The sequence below is a fragment of the Acanthopagrus latus genome, chromosome 22 (assembly GCF_904848185.1).
Source record: "Acanthopagrus latus isolate v.2019 chromosome 22, fAcaLat1.1, whole genome shotgun sequence".
NCBI lineage: Eukaryota > Metazoa > Chordata > Actinopteri > Spariformes > Sparidae > Acanthopagrus > Acanthopagrus latus.
In genome coordinates this window covers 18256350-18273718 of record NC_051060.1, presented here as the reverse complement: position 1 = coordinate 18273718, position 17369 = coordinate 18256350, and the positions used below count along the sequence as shown (strand labels likewise).

The following is a 17369-nucleotide window of genomic DNA, read 5'->3' as shown; positions in this document are numbered from 1 at the left end:
AATCAAACACAAAAGCACATATTGATTACACATATTCATTAGAAACTTTATTTAGTCAATACATTTAGACAGTAATGAGTCCTTGCCCCAAGTCAAAGGAGTTAAAGTACCTCAGGGTTTTGTTGATGAGTGAGGGGATGATGGGGCGTGAGATTGACTCTAGAATTGGAGCAGCAGGTGCGGTGTTGCATGCGCTTCACCGCACTGTTGTGATGAAAAGGGAGCTGAGCCGGAAGGCAAAGCTCTCGATCTACTGGTCAATCCTCGTCCCTACCCTCACCTACAGTCATGAGTGTTGGGCTGTGACTGAAAGAACGAGATTGCGGGTACAAGCAGCTGAAATGGGTTTTCTCCGCAGGGCGGCTGGGGTCTCCCTTAGAGATAGGGTGAAAAGCTAAGCCATCCGGGAGGGACTCAGAGTAGAACTGCTGCTCCTTTGCGTGGAAAGGAGCCAGTTGAGGTGGTTTGGGCATCTGATGAGGATGCCACCAGGGTGCCTTCCTAGGGAGGTGTTTCTGGCACGTCCAACTGGGAGGAGACCTAGGGGTAGACATAGGACCAGGTGGAGGCAGTACATCTCCTCTCTGGCCTGGGAACACCTTGCAACTCCCCAGTCAGAGTTAGCCGACCTGGCCAGGGAAAGGGAAGTCTGGGTCTCGCTGCTGAAGCTGCTGCCCCCACTATCCGACTCCGGATAAGCGGTTGACAATGGATGGACGGATCTGGACAACAAATAATCCATAGAGGGCATTCATAAATACTTAGGCAGCTGTATCCCAGTAGGTAGAAAGGGTTGTCGTGATCAGTGGAAGTTGGAACTGGAAAAGTAAAATAGAAATGCAAGTCAATTCATCAATATTTTACTTCATCCATTTAATTAACTTTGGCTTATTCGGAATCTGATCCCAGCATTTCAGATGGGACAGGGTTAACAGAAGACAAGAGAAAGCTGAGTGCTCAAAGAATATGTGGTATACAGGTAATCAGTATAACTGATAACAGATGATAGTATCATGCTTGACTGTCAATGTAAAAGGAAGTCATTAATAAAGTTCAGTTAATAATTTGAGGTAATATTGTTGCCATGCTTAAACTTTGCTTACTAGCAAAGTCATTATTACTTTCACTTAATTAGTTTATGATTTCGAACACAGTCTTCGTAGGGATTGTGCAACTGTTGTGCAATTGTTACTTAAAATTAATAGTTTGAATTAGAATCAAGATTATTAATTTCCTTGTTAAGAGTCAGTCTCCTGTCTGTATGTTAATTATGAAGCTGTAGCTCAGACACAGTTAACTTGGCTTATCATAAAGACTGCAAGTAGGTGGAAACAGCTATCCTGGCTGTTTCTGAAGGAACAAAATCCACCAACTACAATTTCTGAGGCTCATCAATTAACTTGTTCTTCATGATTTATGTTTAATCCATACAGAACTGTGTAACAGCAAATGATTATCTTGTTCATCATCATAGGTTCAGTAATTATTAGCAGTCTTAGATAGAACTGAAATACCTGTGCTCCAGCTAGTCTGTATCCATCGGGATCTCGTCATCAGTTGGAGCCACATTGCTGCATGGAGAACAAAGTATCTGTCTTTAATAAGTCATTCATAAACAAATGAACAGTGAACAGTAAAAATGAATAGAAAACACTGAAAATACTTTTTTGCAAGTTATTTTTTTACCTCATCGTGTCTGAATACTCCCACTCCATGGGCTCCTCTTCATCCTGAGCATGTAATGGTCTCACAGAACTGCATCACAGACAAAGTATAACATAAACTGGTAAGAAAACAGATATTGATTTAAAATGTTACTAAAGTAAAAGTGTAAACAGTAAAAACTAATACTAATACCACACTGAAAAAAACGTGTCTGCAAGTAAAAGTTCTTCATGCTAAGGAGAACTTCTAAGGCTACATGGTAGAAAGAAAAATGGATAGGGAAATCCATGGAAACAGATTTGTAAACAGTGTATGATTTGGTAAATCCATGCTCTTGGATTTAAAATCAGCGCAAGGATGAGGGGCTTATTTATTACTGCATTTACGGAGCCATTCCAGGGTCACATGGTAGAAAAAAATGGATGTGGAATCGGTGTAATAGTGTAAATGATCAGTAAAGATGATGACAACTCCTTTGACTGTGTCTGAAGTAGGGTCTTGCAAAGATTTTGCAACAACTATTCGGAAGACAGTAAAACACACTTTCTGTGTTAAATATATTTTTAAAAGACTTAGATCGAGTAATCTTTACCTAGTTTTATCTGAAGACTCCCACTAGGTATGTTACCAAAGTAAAAATGTCTGTGCATTGTGTATGCAAAATGTAGTGCACTAGACAATAATACCATATTAACCTTTGAGGGTCTTCACCAGAAGGAGTCCTCCCATTGGCGGTCTGGCAATGTAAGGAGCAAAAACACACGATGAAAGATACATACAAATTCAATGTTACATGATTTAAAAGCATATTTGATTTTTGACTTTCCGGTAGTAAACTTACCGTTAACCGAATGGTACGGATGATGTGAGCAGTATGACCACCAAACTCAATAGAAACCTGCAGTACAAATTCAAAAAAATGGCCGTAATATCATAAAAGACGACAACAGCCAGAAATCTATTTCCACACACTCAATAGAAATCTGCAAAATCATCAAAAACACATTGCAAAATTACCAAAGTATACCAAACTGTACTATTTCACAGCAGGTTGCTCAAATTGACATCGGAGTACTCAACAATGCTAACAATGCTAATATTTCAAACGAACACTCTTCTTTCTGGTCAATTCACAAAGTTAATCCACCTCTAAATACAAACACTAACTTCCCAAACTGCTGTACTTTTACATACTACACCAAATACTTGTGTGATTATGTTCATGTCAGCCCTAATATGTGTAATCTTACATGGTCCCGTATTTCAGTAAAGCCCGCCATGCCTCTCTTTCCTCTTCAACTAAAGCAATGGCGACGTGGTGACGTCAAATCTGGCTATGACCAGACGCACAAAAACCGTCCCTGCACTCTCAGTCCAACAGGAAGTCGGCCATTTTGATTTTCACCACTATTTTTACCCATTCCCATACCTTGTACTTAAAGAACTCTTCCTACAGATTTAACACCCCACACTTCAAATTAGTTAGTTAGTATCATCCTCAGACCATCATTCTCAAAAGCTTGGTGACAAATGGTGACGTGCGTCATCATGCTAGTGTTCCGAACTGAATTCAGTATTGTAATGTTTATCATACAACAATGTTTAGCGTCTTAAAAGGTTCTTGTGCTATAACAATTATTTTTCATTTGAATCAGAGTTTGTAAAAACATTTTCTTCTGTTACAAAGTAACATATGATGACTGTTTGGACTTGTCTTGCTTAAGTTTTCCAGCAGTTTGTTCACAAGACATGTAACAAGGAGTTGGACCAGTTTCGAGTCTGGTTAATCAAAATCATCACCATGATGGACAACATTCTCTCAATTTATGGCAATTTATGGTGAAATATGACATACCTCTTTTCCTGGGATCCTTGTACAAAACACTGATTAGATTTTCCTTTCGTCATTGTCTTTCTGCCTTGGTCCACTGCTTCGGCTGAGAGAATTTGCGGTGACATCTGTACTCAGTGGTTCGATATCTGTGTCTGTCTAAACTAGCCAACACCCAAAATAGTTGATAAAGAAATGCCTGTGACAGACACAAATGACTAATGACTACTTCTGCACTCCCACTTCTGGATTTAAAACTTCTGCATTTTCAGCTAGGATCAGCAAACTAGTCAGTTTCAGTTCTCAAGAAAACCCATCCTTTCACATATTATGAAGGCTGCTTAACCATATGGTAAATGTTTAAAGAAACGATTGCTTTCATGGGAATCTGCAGAATAACTGTTAGTAGTCACACTCTTTGTCCTCTTTGGATTCAGTGTCTTAGATTAGAAGATCAGCAGACTGTCCACAGTGGCTGACAGGGTTAGTTGGTTGCAGATTACTCATGCTTCCTAGTTTCCTCCCTTCCATTACACGTGGTGAGGGATTTTGCAGAATTTGAGAGGTAAAGTATTGCAATTTGACCTGCACTATTGAATTAAAGTGTTTCTTTCCACTGCATGTTCAACTGTGGCCTTTATGAAAGTCAGATTTCACTTCACTTTTCACTCCTGCTTCTGAGCTGTGCAACCAATCAGCCATATGTTGCAAACAAGATTTTAGTGTGAAAATCGTCAAAAATGCTTTGGGATGGTGGCCGACCTGTCATATAATCACAAAGCGTCAGTTTTTGAAGAGTTGGGAATGAGACTCAATAATAGAATTTTCCTACAATTCAGTCCTTTAAGGGAAAGCTCATGCCAAAATCATGTTTGAGCTAGTTGACGAGTTGGGAATGGGACTCAAAAATCATTCTTTTAACAAACAGAACCTTTAAATTATAATTTCACTGTGATTAATATGCGTGGCTTTACACAGACAGTTAAAGGTCAGTAAATCTGTTGTCATTAACCCTCATTTTTGATTTTTCGCAAACCAGACCATGGATTTTCACAATTAATCTCTAGTCAACGTCAAGAGTGTAATCATTTGTGACTCTGGATGTGAATGTAGAATTAGAGGGTTTTTTACTTTCAAAAAATAAAGGCTCTGAAAGGATATGACAAGTGCCATTTAATGAGTTTGAAATTTACAATGTTTCAACAGTTATGTTCCATGAGGGATAGGTTTGACTGTTGTAACTACATCAATTTTACGCAGATTATATAGTATAGCATAGTATCAAAAACTATATTTGTAATCCAGCCTGTGTATTTGAACCAAACAGGGGCCTTGCTACCAAATATTGCACTCCATGGTACAGATTTACCAAAATATAAAGTGTGTTGGATATTCAAAATTAATCAAGGGTATTTCTCATATAGCTTTTCTTCAATTGTTGTCAAAGGTTTAGTGTATTTCAGGTTAATGCTTTACATAAAAAATTAGTTATGGGAATTCACTCACTAACTGTCTCATCTCATCTTATTAAGAGTCTAATACCAACCTAGTGTGTGTATGTTGGTTTAGCTTAGCACAACAGCAGGAAGCAGGGGAAACTGTTGACCTTTCAAAGACATTAAACATGCAAGTTTCTCTTGTCATCCATCTTGTCATCCACGTTGATGCATGATGGCTGTAGATGCACCCAGTCTTCCCCTTCATTCTCTGCCTCCTCCTCCTCCTCCTCCTCTTCCTGAAGACTGGGAAATACAACAGAAGTTCAGAATGACTTCATACCACCAATCTTAAATCCACTGGTATAAAATGTATTTTATCTTACTTTATGAAAACTTAAACACCTTGACCAATTATAATTATCATAATCAGTAATAAACACATGCAAAAACATGGCTTCACATTAATGTTAGAAATTAGATGGGACTGAATAAAAAACAAAAAGCAAACATGAAAGCAAAATTAACATAAAGTTTAGTTTGCCACCACATGTTCGCAGCTCCTTTTGCACTGACACATTATCAAATACTTAACTCTGTAGTGTGAGTATTTATTTTACACTTTGGCTTTTTCACACAAAAGGAAAGTCAAAGCAGTAAAACACATTCAATTATTAGCACCAATGAAAAGCCTCATGTTTTACTGTAATTGAAAGACCTCCCCTTTTTTTCTTTACCTGGCTAGTGAGTTGCTGTCGGTCTCCAGAGCATCCCTATCCGTGGAAGAGTCCTCATTCTCAAAATGGCCAGGTTGGAAAGGCTGCACAGAACTACATGCACATAGAGATAAATAGATTAGAGTTTTGCCATTATATAGATATTGGTAAGAATAAATTAAAGGAAGTTCACACACTACACGTGTAAAACACTTTGTATCATCTTATTGTTAAATTTGCCTTGTCTTACCTGGCAGGGCGCTGCCCATTATTAGTCAACTCTGCATCCTGACCATGCAATGAAAAAACAAAACAAAACACATAACATATGCTACATAAAAATGCATTGTTACCATTGTTATATACCTACAAATATTTTGACTGTGCCCTTAAAATATATTGTTATAAAACTTACTTGTTGAAAAGACATGCGGACTGTTTTATCGTCATAGACGACAACACCATGATCTCCATTAGGATTGCTTTCGCACTGAGCAGGAATCTGTAATATTATCAAAAATGTATTATGAAAATGAAATGTATTAAATAATTCCCATATTATGATACCAAACTGTTACACTTTAAGAGCGCATTGCTGAATACAATATCACTGAATGGACGTGTCTGCACAACATACTAAAACGACAGCCACTGCCACCACACTTTGTTCAACATGCTGATATCTGGCATCGGTATTTGATGACTCGTGACTCAACAATCAACTATCTTTCTAAAGAATTGCCTTCCCTACCCTCAGCGTGACTACAACTTAAATGTGTCTCGTAAAGTAACAATTAAATGAAACCTCTGACCCTTTTGACCCTTTAAATGTGGAAATGTCAAAGTGCTAACATGCTAATGCTAGCAAAGGGACACGAATCTGATCAATTCACCAAGTTTTCCACATCTAAGTACGGACCGTATCATCCCGAATTGCAGTATTTCCATATATATAATACCTGTACAGGTATCTTCACATCAACCTCAATTCAAAACTTACACTTTCTGCTCTGTCATTAACGGAGTCCATTGTGTGTCCTTCTTTGTCTGCAAGCAACGTATGGTAAGTCATACCGACGTGGTTTCGTCACGACCCGGTAGTGTAACATATTTCATGGGATATTGTATAAATGTACAGAAATTTTAAGACAATTAAGAAAATTCTCAGACTTTGTTTTGTTATTGCACAAGGAAGAATCTCATAGTCATGATTTATCCTCTTACTTACTACAACATTATTTATTTTTACAAGAACACTCACCGGAAATGATATAAAAGTACTTCCCTATCTATATAAAAAATAACAAAACTACCATCTTTAGTTCATCTCCAGTTACAAATGTAGTAATTCACGTTTCCGAGTAGACGTTCCCTATATGCTGATGACATATGATTCCACACATTCCAGAATGAAGGACATAACATTGTACTTCATCACCTGAAAACATTTAAAAGATAAAAATGTAGCCTACCTCTTTTCTGGAGCACAGAACATCGGTCCTTTCCTTTCATCGTATGGGTAAACGTTGGTCCTCTGTCTGAGCTAACAAGAACAGATAATTTACATCCATCCTCATTTGATGGGGTAGAGATGCCTAATGTCTTTTAGAGGTCTACTAGAGATATATAATACCATCTGATTTTATTGCCCAAGAAGAGGCAATCTCCCTTAGTAGAAATTCAATCTGACTTCTGTGTTTTTCTGTGTCTGACTGCTTCAGTTCTGGCAGTTCACTTTTCATTGCAGGGAAATGAAATGAGGCAGTGCTACCCACAACCCGACCTGTGGGAGGAGACTTGTTATATACTTTACACCTTCATCTCGGTCAGGCACTTTGCTCTTCACCAGCAGAAAGCGTTGTGCACCCACATCCTGTTTTCCAGCTCTCAATGTATAAATGAATCACAACTGCAACTGTGCTTAAATATATTATACAAGATCCCCACATAATATTGAGGACATTGATCCACAATGACATTTCACACTTACAGTTCAGAGCCGATAGCCCTGAACATTTTTCATAATCATCCAAGTACAAATTAAGGTTAAATATATGCACAATACCACCATTTTTATCCTGTTGTCATGAGATAAACAGATGACTTAACTTACAATTAAGATCTGTGAAAGCTTTACAAACAAGAGAAATCAGTTGCATTTGACCAAACAGTCAGTAAGAGCAAAGTCTGCTCGTTATAATCACAGGCTCAATTACATAGGACTTTGCAGGGCACATTACTTAGTGGTATTACGGTAGAGAAAGTGTTTTTATAATGTCTTCCTGTCACTGAATCCTCTGGTGGAAGAATGGTTGTAAATGAAAATGCAAGACAGGTAGTGGCAACTCTCTCAAATACTGCCAAGTAAAAAAATATCAAAAGCTTTTTTTAAAAAAATTACATTTCTTTTTATACTCATTTTTTCAACTGCTCATCTTTGAATTTTTTGATTTGATTTGTAAGGGTACCCAGCACAGCATTATACATAAATGCCACCATGTGTTGTACTGTTACAATGTTAGCTTAATGGTGCAGGATTATTAAACGTGAGATGTGTGCAGAATTTAAGTGTTATTTAAATATTAAAGTGCCACATATCATGCTAGAAGTCTGATTTGTTTGTCTTATGTAGTATTGACGAAATAAAGAAAAGGAAATAGATCACAATTTGAATTGCCACCTTTATTCACCCTCTAGTGCTGCTTTATTGCAACCTTTTTGTTCAGCATATAAACTTGTACTAGTTCTTTAAGTGACCTCGGCATACTCATATTAGTATGTGCTGTACATACAGTAGTAGCTGAACTTCAACTTGTGTTCCAGCAGATGTCAGTAATGCTTCTCAAGACAATACTTTCACATTGTTGAGTCTATTTTACAAATGAATTAAATATCAGTAATTTCAGTCTAAGTCTTTTCCCCGGTCTCTGCACCTTTTTCCTGAAATTCTGAGGATTTGGTAAATGTGAGTTTTTTTAACACATTTCTGGGTTTTGATATGTGCCAACTAACCATCTATTTGCCAAGTGATTTTTTAAAATATTTTTATACTGATAATGCAAAAACATCTTTACCTATAACCTCCCTGTCCACATGGATACCAAAACTGCAGTAATAGCACTGGTGTATCTCCGTATTGTTTAAATCAAAACAGAAAATTAAAAATGATGTAAGCTACTACATAAGCGTGTTCCCTACCTAGAAGTTTCTGTTCAAAAAACTTTCTATAAACACAGCATATAGAATGTTGCATTTGAGCACAGTACAAAGAATGACAAGATGGTTTTCCTGATCAATTTATTTATTGCTCTTGACTTGACAGGAAATGCAAATCTTTCTTCTCCTCACATTTCAGACAGCTGGCTGGATGAAGATCCTCTGGCCCCTATTAATAACAGATAACATAACGGTCATAACTACGCATTTTGTATGTTGCCTCATCTGTTGCGCTCTTTGCTGCACTGTATTTTTGTGTCTACAGGTAACATATGTTGGTAGAGTTTAGCCTCTTAACCCCTCCTGGCACAAGCCCTTGCCCTCCCCTCCCTTTTTTCTCCTAGCATCTTTTCAACTTTTTCTACTGCTTTTCTGATGTAAAGATTTTTTGGATCTCATCATCTAATGCAACCTGCTAATGTCAGTTGGTAGTTTTGTACGGTGGAATTGTCGTTACGCCGACAATTACTTGCTGATCAGCACTTTATTTTAAGAGACACAGATTAGCAATCAAGCAAGTGATGTGATAAAGCTTAATGCGAAAGGTGTAGTTTGTTCCTTGTTGTTTATAATGTAATTTTTTCCATTGTGTCCTGGTGTGTACTGGATTATTATTTTATTTTAATAATCTGAGATATCATGTTCCTAATATAGTTTCCAAAATAGAACTGTCTTTGTAGCTTGCTGTTCATTAGTTAATTAGTTAACACGTTTCTGAAAGAAACACAAGCTTTGAGTGGATTGTACAGCCTACATTGTTGCTTTACAAAACATTTTAAGTAAAAAGCTTCACTTTTTGCAAAAAATCACAATCTTGTCTGTATGTTAAACATGAAGCTTCAGCCAGGAGTTAACTACTTTATGTAAGCACAAAAACTGAAAACATGGGGTGAAACAGCAAGCTTGGCTGCGTCTGAAGTAAATACACTTACCAGCATGTGAAACGTTAACATTACGTGTTATATGACTTGTTGTATGAGTGTAGCAGCTGGTTGCCATCATATTTAACAGGCAGTTAAATGTAAAAAATATTTTTTTTCTATAAAGTCACAGCTGACTAAGTGGTCATTCTATGTGGGGAAATGAGAGCTTAGACATGAGAATGCTCATGACCATTTGTTCGTCAACTGAAATATCTTTTCAAAATGAGGGTTTTTTCTTACCCTGTCTAGTCTGTGTCCATCGGGATCTCATCCTCTGTGGTGGAGTTAGACGGTGCCACATTGCTGCATGACAATGTTTGCCATTAAAAAGTCATTAAAACACAAATAAGTAGTGGTGTTCAGATGTTTTAAGTAAAAACTAATACTAATTAACAATACCACATGGTCAAAGTCCTGCAATCAAAACCTTATCAAAGTACAGAAATATTTTGAGCTAAATTTACTTCAAGGCACATTTTGTTACATCAAAATGATGGTTGGGCAGCTCTTTAAAACCTAATGGCAACTCTGAGGGAACACAGTCCTGTTTTGCGCTCTCTGGTGCACAGAGCAGTAAATCAATCTGTTACGATGGTAGAGGGCTTCAGTGTCAATTACTGTCATGCATTGCTAGTGGGCAAGGGCCTGACCCTGTTTTGGAGTTGAATAGTTTAGAATCTAGTCATTTTTACCTAATCTGTGAAGACTCCCACTCCATGTCACTATCGTCCCAACTGGGAGATTGGAATGGTCTACAGAATCAGTCAAAGTACAACATTAACAGGTAATAAAACAAAACAGATATTGATTGAAAATATTATTAAAGTGAAATGTTCAATTATTGCATGTGCACCAGGTATATTAACCTGGAAGGGTCTTTGCAGTCACCAGAGGCCGATTCATCATGGGTAACCTGGCCATGTAAGGAGCAAAAACATAATGAAAGACTTCTCACAGTTATATTACATTTCTTAAAACCATATCTTTGTGCTTAATGGACTGGGAGCCCTTAGCTCATAACTTAGGCCACAACACGTTAATGATAATCAGCAACCCCCACACAGGGCAATTTGTTCTTCCCCAACCATTTTTTGGGGACACATTTCTGGCAAAAATGCTGTAAATGTAATTTTAATGTACTAGAATTGCAGTTGCCAAATAAGTATGACATTTAGCAAGGAGTTTCCAGAAATAAAGGGGAAAGTAGCAATACGAAAACAGTTACACCCACTTAACAAATTATTGTAAAAAATAATTATTTTATAAGCTTCAATTTGAGCCCAAGATAACCTTTCAATCAAATTTCAAATTTTTATTTTTGGTATGTTTTAGGTATATTAGGTTTAAGAATAGTCAACAGCCATTTAACAATGATTAGATTAATTAATAAACTGACACTTAACAATATTTAGCATGATAATCTCTTGGAGCCACCGACTTGGGGTAAGAAGTCCTCTTCATTAAAGATTTTTCATGATCTATAGTGATTCACAGTAACTATGTTAAACTCAGTTAATGAAAAATTATGTACACAATCCTCTAACAAAGTGACATACACGTATAATTGCTTTTTATATATTGAAATAATAATGTTTTAGCTTGCTAGCAAAAATTACTAGCTGTTATGCCCGCTACTTTGCTAGCTGGATCAAAGTTTGCATACAGTGTGTGTGCATGTGTATGCATGCAGACACACTGTTCAAGGTGTCTTCAGGGGTGCTATGCAGGATTGAGGTGAAGTCTGAACAGATGAGTCTTGACTCTTTTGCGGAAAATGGAGAGTGATTCTGCTGTCCTGACATTGGTCAGGAGTTCATTCCACCACTGACGTGCCAAAACAGAGAAGAGTTGCAGCTTCGAATGGCCCAAGTTGGTGGTGCTCATCATCAGCTGGTGATGGTCCAAGGTATAGGCTAACACTAAGTTATAGTGAAAAAAGGGGTAGCAGCAAACACCGTAGCTAAGGGCTGCTCCAAGCTCCCAGCCCATCAAACTAGCTGGTAAAACACTTACCTCCAGTGAAAGGATAAGTTCATTGCCAACACTGATCCCACCAGTTTCAACAGATGCCTGCAATTTTATTTAAAGAAATATGCATTGTCATATATTTACAACAGTACTAAACCAAATCTTTCCAGTGTAACAAGGAAGTGATGATCGTCCATTTTTCTAACTGAGCTAGCTAACCATGTTTATGTCGACAGTCCTTCAGTCCAATCCAAAACATGAATTTTCCTTGCTGCTGACAAAGTTGAATCAGAAAATGTACCTGTTTACCTTATCATTACCTCTTGTACTTATTTTATGTTTGTTGAGCAAAGTTTTCTTACTTTCAAATGAAGCGTCATGTTGTTTGCTGGAGGATTTGTGGGTGTCAAGTTTTTCTGTCATGCATCACATACGTCATTCATTACGTAGTGCTTCTTTAAAAATACTCAATATCTAGAGCATATCACATATATACATGTTTTTTAACATAGTCTACAGCCAAGTAAGTGATGGGTATGTTTGTTATCATTCATTCTGAGTAATTAAAAAGGGCAAACATCACTGGTTCCCATCTACCGAGCATCAGTGATAACGCTGAAGTGAGATGTCTGCACACTGCCCGAAAGATACTTATAACTATTTCATACTGGCCAAAAAACACCACTTATTCCCACTGACGTCTTGTTTTTGTGTGAAAATGTTAATGTATATTATTTGGATTTACTGCGGGTCGGTTAACCCTGCAATAGTCACAGGTATTTAGCACCTCTGGTTCGGCTTGTAATGACCACAATTTCCGGATGGACACAATCTCCTTTTTCAGCAGAATGCTATGAATTGTGTTGAAATTATGGCCATTGCCTTGTTAATTGAGATTGAAGTTAAAGATATTTACAAAGTAACCATTCTTTGAAACTTCAGTGTGGTCTGAGCCGAGTCAGCTCCTGATCAGTACCACGCATGTGCAACTCATCAGAGAGCATAAAAAAGTGAGATGTCTCACTCCTCAACAACTTTGTTAAAACCTTTTTTTTTTAAATTTGTTGAATTCATTATCAGCTCCTGAATAAATGTGTTAAACTATTTTGTGTTCAATTGAGAATATTATAAAGACTTTTTAACACAAGTTCAAGTCTTCTGGATGTACTCTGATGAAGTAAACAATCTTCTGCTTTCTGCTGTTCCATGTTTTTCTGGTACTTTCATGATGACAAACAGGACACACAAGGGGAAAAAAATCAGAAAGGCAAACTTGCCCACAGGCAACGAAAAGGAGTTCACTGACAAATATAAGCAGATTTACCTGTACAATCATTTTAGTGTAAAAGTCATATTATAGTGTTTATAGTATTTTCTTATGTAGCACAGGTATTTATTTACAAAAGAAATCATTATTTACTTTTAAAATAACAAAAACTTTTATCTGTAAAGCACATTTTAATCAGACTTTCCCTCTATGCTGATGACACACAATACATCACACATTCCTGAATGAAGTACATAAAATTGTTCCTCATCACCCCAAAACCTAGAAAAAACAAAAACTTTACCTCATTTCTTGAGCACAGAATATGGGTTCCATTCTTTTCTTCTCTTCATGTTGGTAAATGTTTGTTCTCCATCTCAGTTGAGAAAAACAGATAAATAACAACCATTGTTGTTGGTGAAGTAGAGATGCCTAATAAAAGTCTACTAGAGTTAACTTCTGAATTATACCACCAAGTTGATGGTTTGGTGTTGCGATTTCTTCACCTGTGAACTCTCGGGGTGACATGAGACAATCTCCTTGCTTATGGTGATCGACAAGAATGAGAAAAGATGTTGGTGCTTTCACTTTTGTATGTCACAGTAAGAGAGGGTTTGGTTTGTTTCCGTTCACAAGGAAAGTATGTGAGGAACGTCAAACCGAAAAAACCTCATTGTGGAGAAGACGTGCTTCAGTCTTCAGGTTGATGTGCTCAAGTCACAGTCGCCTAAATCTAATTCTTTTGTGATCTTTGGTATGGTATGACAACCCCATGTTGTTTCTGCCTCAGCTACTTACAACAGACAGGTGTTATTGCCACAATTACAAACAGTCCGCTTTCTCAGTTTGATGAAGAAACAGACCACTGCTGTCATCTTCATGCTATATATGACTTTCTAAATTGTATTTATTATTTTAAGTCTATGTTAAAACAATTCATCTTAGAGCCCCACTGGCTTGTCATGTTGGAGAATCTCCTGCAACTGATGGACTCAAATTCACAGGGCTGCAGTGCATGAAAATTGCAAAGGGCTCAGTACGTCTGATTTCTTCGTGTCAAATGCAGATTTGATTATAGCTGTCACACAAGCACACAGTCAACACTGAAACCCATTCAGGATGCCTGGATGACATTAAAAACTATTTTTTAAATTCATCACAGTACTTGCTACGTCTCATTTTTGTTCTAAAGTAAATCAGTGTAATGTTAAGGAAGCTTAAGTTTAGGATGTATAGGAAAAGTCTCTCTATTTACAAGCCCATAAACTGTTCCTTCCAGCATGTCGTGGGCTCTCTTTGGCCCTTTATTAAAGAATAATGATCCTGGTGACTTGTATTGAAACTTTGCTGCAAGGCTTATCCAACAATTAAAATTATGATGCATTCGTATTCAAATAAAGTAGTGCATTGTTTCAGCCGCACATTTGCAGCCTGTGGTTTTACTCACCCACATCCTGGGAGGTTAAGTCAGAGTCAAAAGTTCACGTAGATGTCATCTGTAAAATAACATCTAAGTGAACGTTTGAAATGTAAACTGTACTCACTTTATTCTACAGAAGAGGAATCATAATGCAAGCATTTAGATATGTTATATAAGATGCTCAATATGAAGGGAATTCACATTCATCCAAAATGACACTCCACACTTACAGATAACAGTAGACCCCAATCATGAGAGTGATGGATGACTTAAAGTTTGGAATAACATACCTCCAAGACCTGTGATGGTAATAACAATAAGATTCATTAGTAGAATTTGGACTGAATAGTTTCTGAGTACAACACCCTTGCTGTAAATACAAGTCCCAGGTTTCTGTAACAGTTTTGTCAGATGAGCTTACTAGCTGATGGCAGCTACACGGAGCTACAAACATCAAATTTGACTGACCATAGCAAAGCTCACAGCATATCGATATCGAAATTAGCACTTCTAACTCAAATACCATGATTGCTGCCATCACTCACAATCATGGTTTTTGAGTTAGAAGTGCTAACTATATAATCTATTTTTAGGCATCATGTACAACCATTGATGTACCAGAGATCGCTTCATACTACAGCAAAATGAAAAACCCAAACCCTGCCAGCTAAGGAACAATACATTGCATTGATAGCTTCTCTCACTGACTCAGATTCAAGCAGCTGCTAACGAGCTAGCAAACATCAGTGAACTGCTAATAAATAATTGTGCACTATTGTATTGAGTCATAGAATTAAATAAATGAATAAAACAGATATTTCGGCCGACAACAAAACCCAAACACACACACACAGTTTATACTATATAGTTATACAAAAACACACACGCAGTATATGTGTGTGTATTTGTGTGTGTGTGTGTTTGTGTCCAGGGATTCATACCTAGGTGTGTTTTGGAGTTTTAGTCCTTTAAATGACATTGACTCACTCATGTATGTGAGAATGTGTACTGTATGTGCTCTACATAGTACCTGAATTGTTCCAACAGATGTCACTGTTGCTCATCAGGCCCATGCTTTCACATTTAATCTATTAACTGCAGCTTTATGAGTCTGTTTTACAGATGAATAATTCCTTCAGGAATACATACATTCAAAGTAGCTTTTCCTGGTCCCTCTTTTTTTCTGAAATTCTGACTTAATTTTTGTGAATGCGCACATGAGCAGTTTTTTGTTCTTCATGGTTTCAACATTCTGTGATAAACACGTGTGATGACACTAAACACATAGATAAGTGATTTTTTGTCTTTTAACAGACAGGCCAAAAAATGTTTTTCTGTACACTTTTAGTGTGTTCAAATATTGTGTTATCATGTTTAAATTGATGGTATTTCAGTTCATTAAAGCTCACTGCAATGTTCCAGTCGAATCTCCCTGTGTTTCATTTTCAGCTGGTTCCACGAATGTGTAAACTAAAGAATTAAATTGGATTGGACTGGCAGTATTTTTAACCGTGACTGTCCCAAACCATCATACACACACAGATACATGCGCAGGATGCTGACATTAGGTTGATTTTGTTGTGAGCAGCATGACACACACTAATCTGACAGCACTAATCAGGGATTACACAGTAAAGTGAGGTCAAAAGGTCTCAGATGAACACTCACACACACGCTGCACAATTATTAGTGGAAGTGTTGCATAACGTTCATGAGGGTCATCTTCACAGATTACAGACAGTAAGAAAACAACCGCATACAGATGACAGTTGTTATTGGAAGGTCGCTGGTTCGATTCCCCTGGTCTGCATGTTGAAGTGTCCTTGGGCAAGATACTATGCCCCAAACTGCTCTTGATGTGCTTGTCGGCACCTTGCATGGCAGCCACCAGAATCAGTGTATGAATGTATGTATGAATTACTGAACTGTCAGTCGCTTTGGGCAAAAAAGCGTCTGCTAAATGTAAATGTCTATTGTATGATTTCTGAATCAGAGCCTGAACTTTGCCCTCAGTATTAACATGCTTCGCAAAATGATTTTTTTTGCTGGCATCACAGTCATATGGCTTCAGTGGCTTTTCAGTCTGTACACTGAACAATATCAAAATAAGAATATAAAGGGTGAGTCCTTGAGAGGCAACTGCACCCCAAATTGCTTCTGGTGAGCAGCTGGCACCTTGCATGACTATCCCTGCCATCAGTGTGCGAATGGGTGAATGTGATAAGTGTTGTGAAGCAGACTGGAAAAGAACAATAGAAATGAAAGTCCATTTATAACCTAATATCTATACTTTGATTTATCCACAACAATCTTGTGTGTTATAGCTTATATATTGATTTATTTTGTCCTCAATAAACATGTACTGTTCCCATGAATAATTATGTATGTTATAATGATTTGAGTAAGCATTCTCCAGCGTCCACTTACCATACATATCCACATATTTACACATACATATATATGAATATATACTGTATGTAAACATATATGAACATATATACCCATTTTGCTTTCTGTTAGCAAAACGGGTTAAGGTACTTCTGCAAGTAAATAAACTAAACAGTATATGTTGTGCCCAGACAAGAAACATTACAAATCTGACATGTTCATTCGCCAGAAAACTTCTGCTGCTGTTACTGTCTTTGCACTATTACAACAATAATAACTTTACTGCTACTTCTTCCATTTACACTGTGAACTTTTTATTATTTTTATTGTTTATTTTATTATCAGTAAAATGTCTTCATCCACTGTGCACTTTATTTACTTTATTACTGTCGTCTCTATTTGTTGTGCACTTTACTGTTTAATTTAGTGTTAGGTATGTCTTGTCTTGTCTTGTCTTGTCTTCACCATGGGATAGTTAGAAACAATTTTGATTCCATTGTATGTCTGGTACATGTGAAGAATTGACAATAAAGCTATCT

General features: G+C 37.1%; 1 long non-coding RNA gene across 2 annotated transcripts; it reads right to left on the bottom strand.

Moving 5' to 3' along the window:
- Positions 1-21: 21 nt before the first annotated feature.
- On the bottom strand, positions 22-15294 carry LOC119012266. Of its 2 annotated transcripts, XR_005072421.1 has the most exons (15): positions 13327-15294; positions 11801-11857; positions 10654-10700; positions 10480-10539; positions 10028-10090; positions 7121-9033; positions 6064-6150; positions 5899-5936; positions 5670-5762; positions 3521-5238; positions 2507-2563; positions 2361-2401; positions 1687-1755; positions 1515-1571; positions 22-818 (listed from the first exon to the last, which is right to left on the bottom strand). It is a non-coding gene; the product is annotated as an uncharacterized LOC119012266 (long non-coding RNA). The 2 variants fall into 2 exon arrangements; XR_005072422.1 differs by lacking the exons at positions 10480-10539; positions 10654-10700.
- Between the last annotated feature and the right edge of the window lie 2075 nt (positions 15295-17369).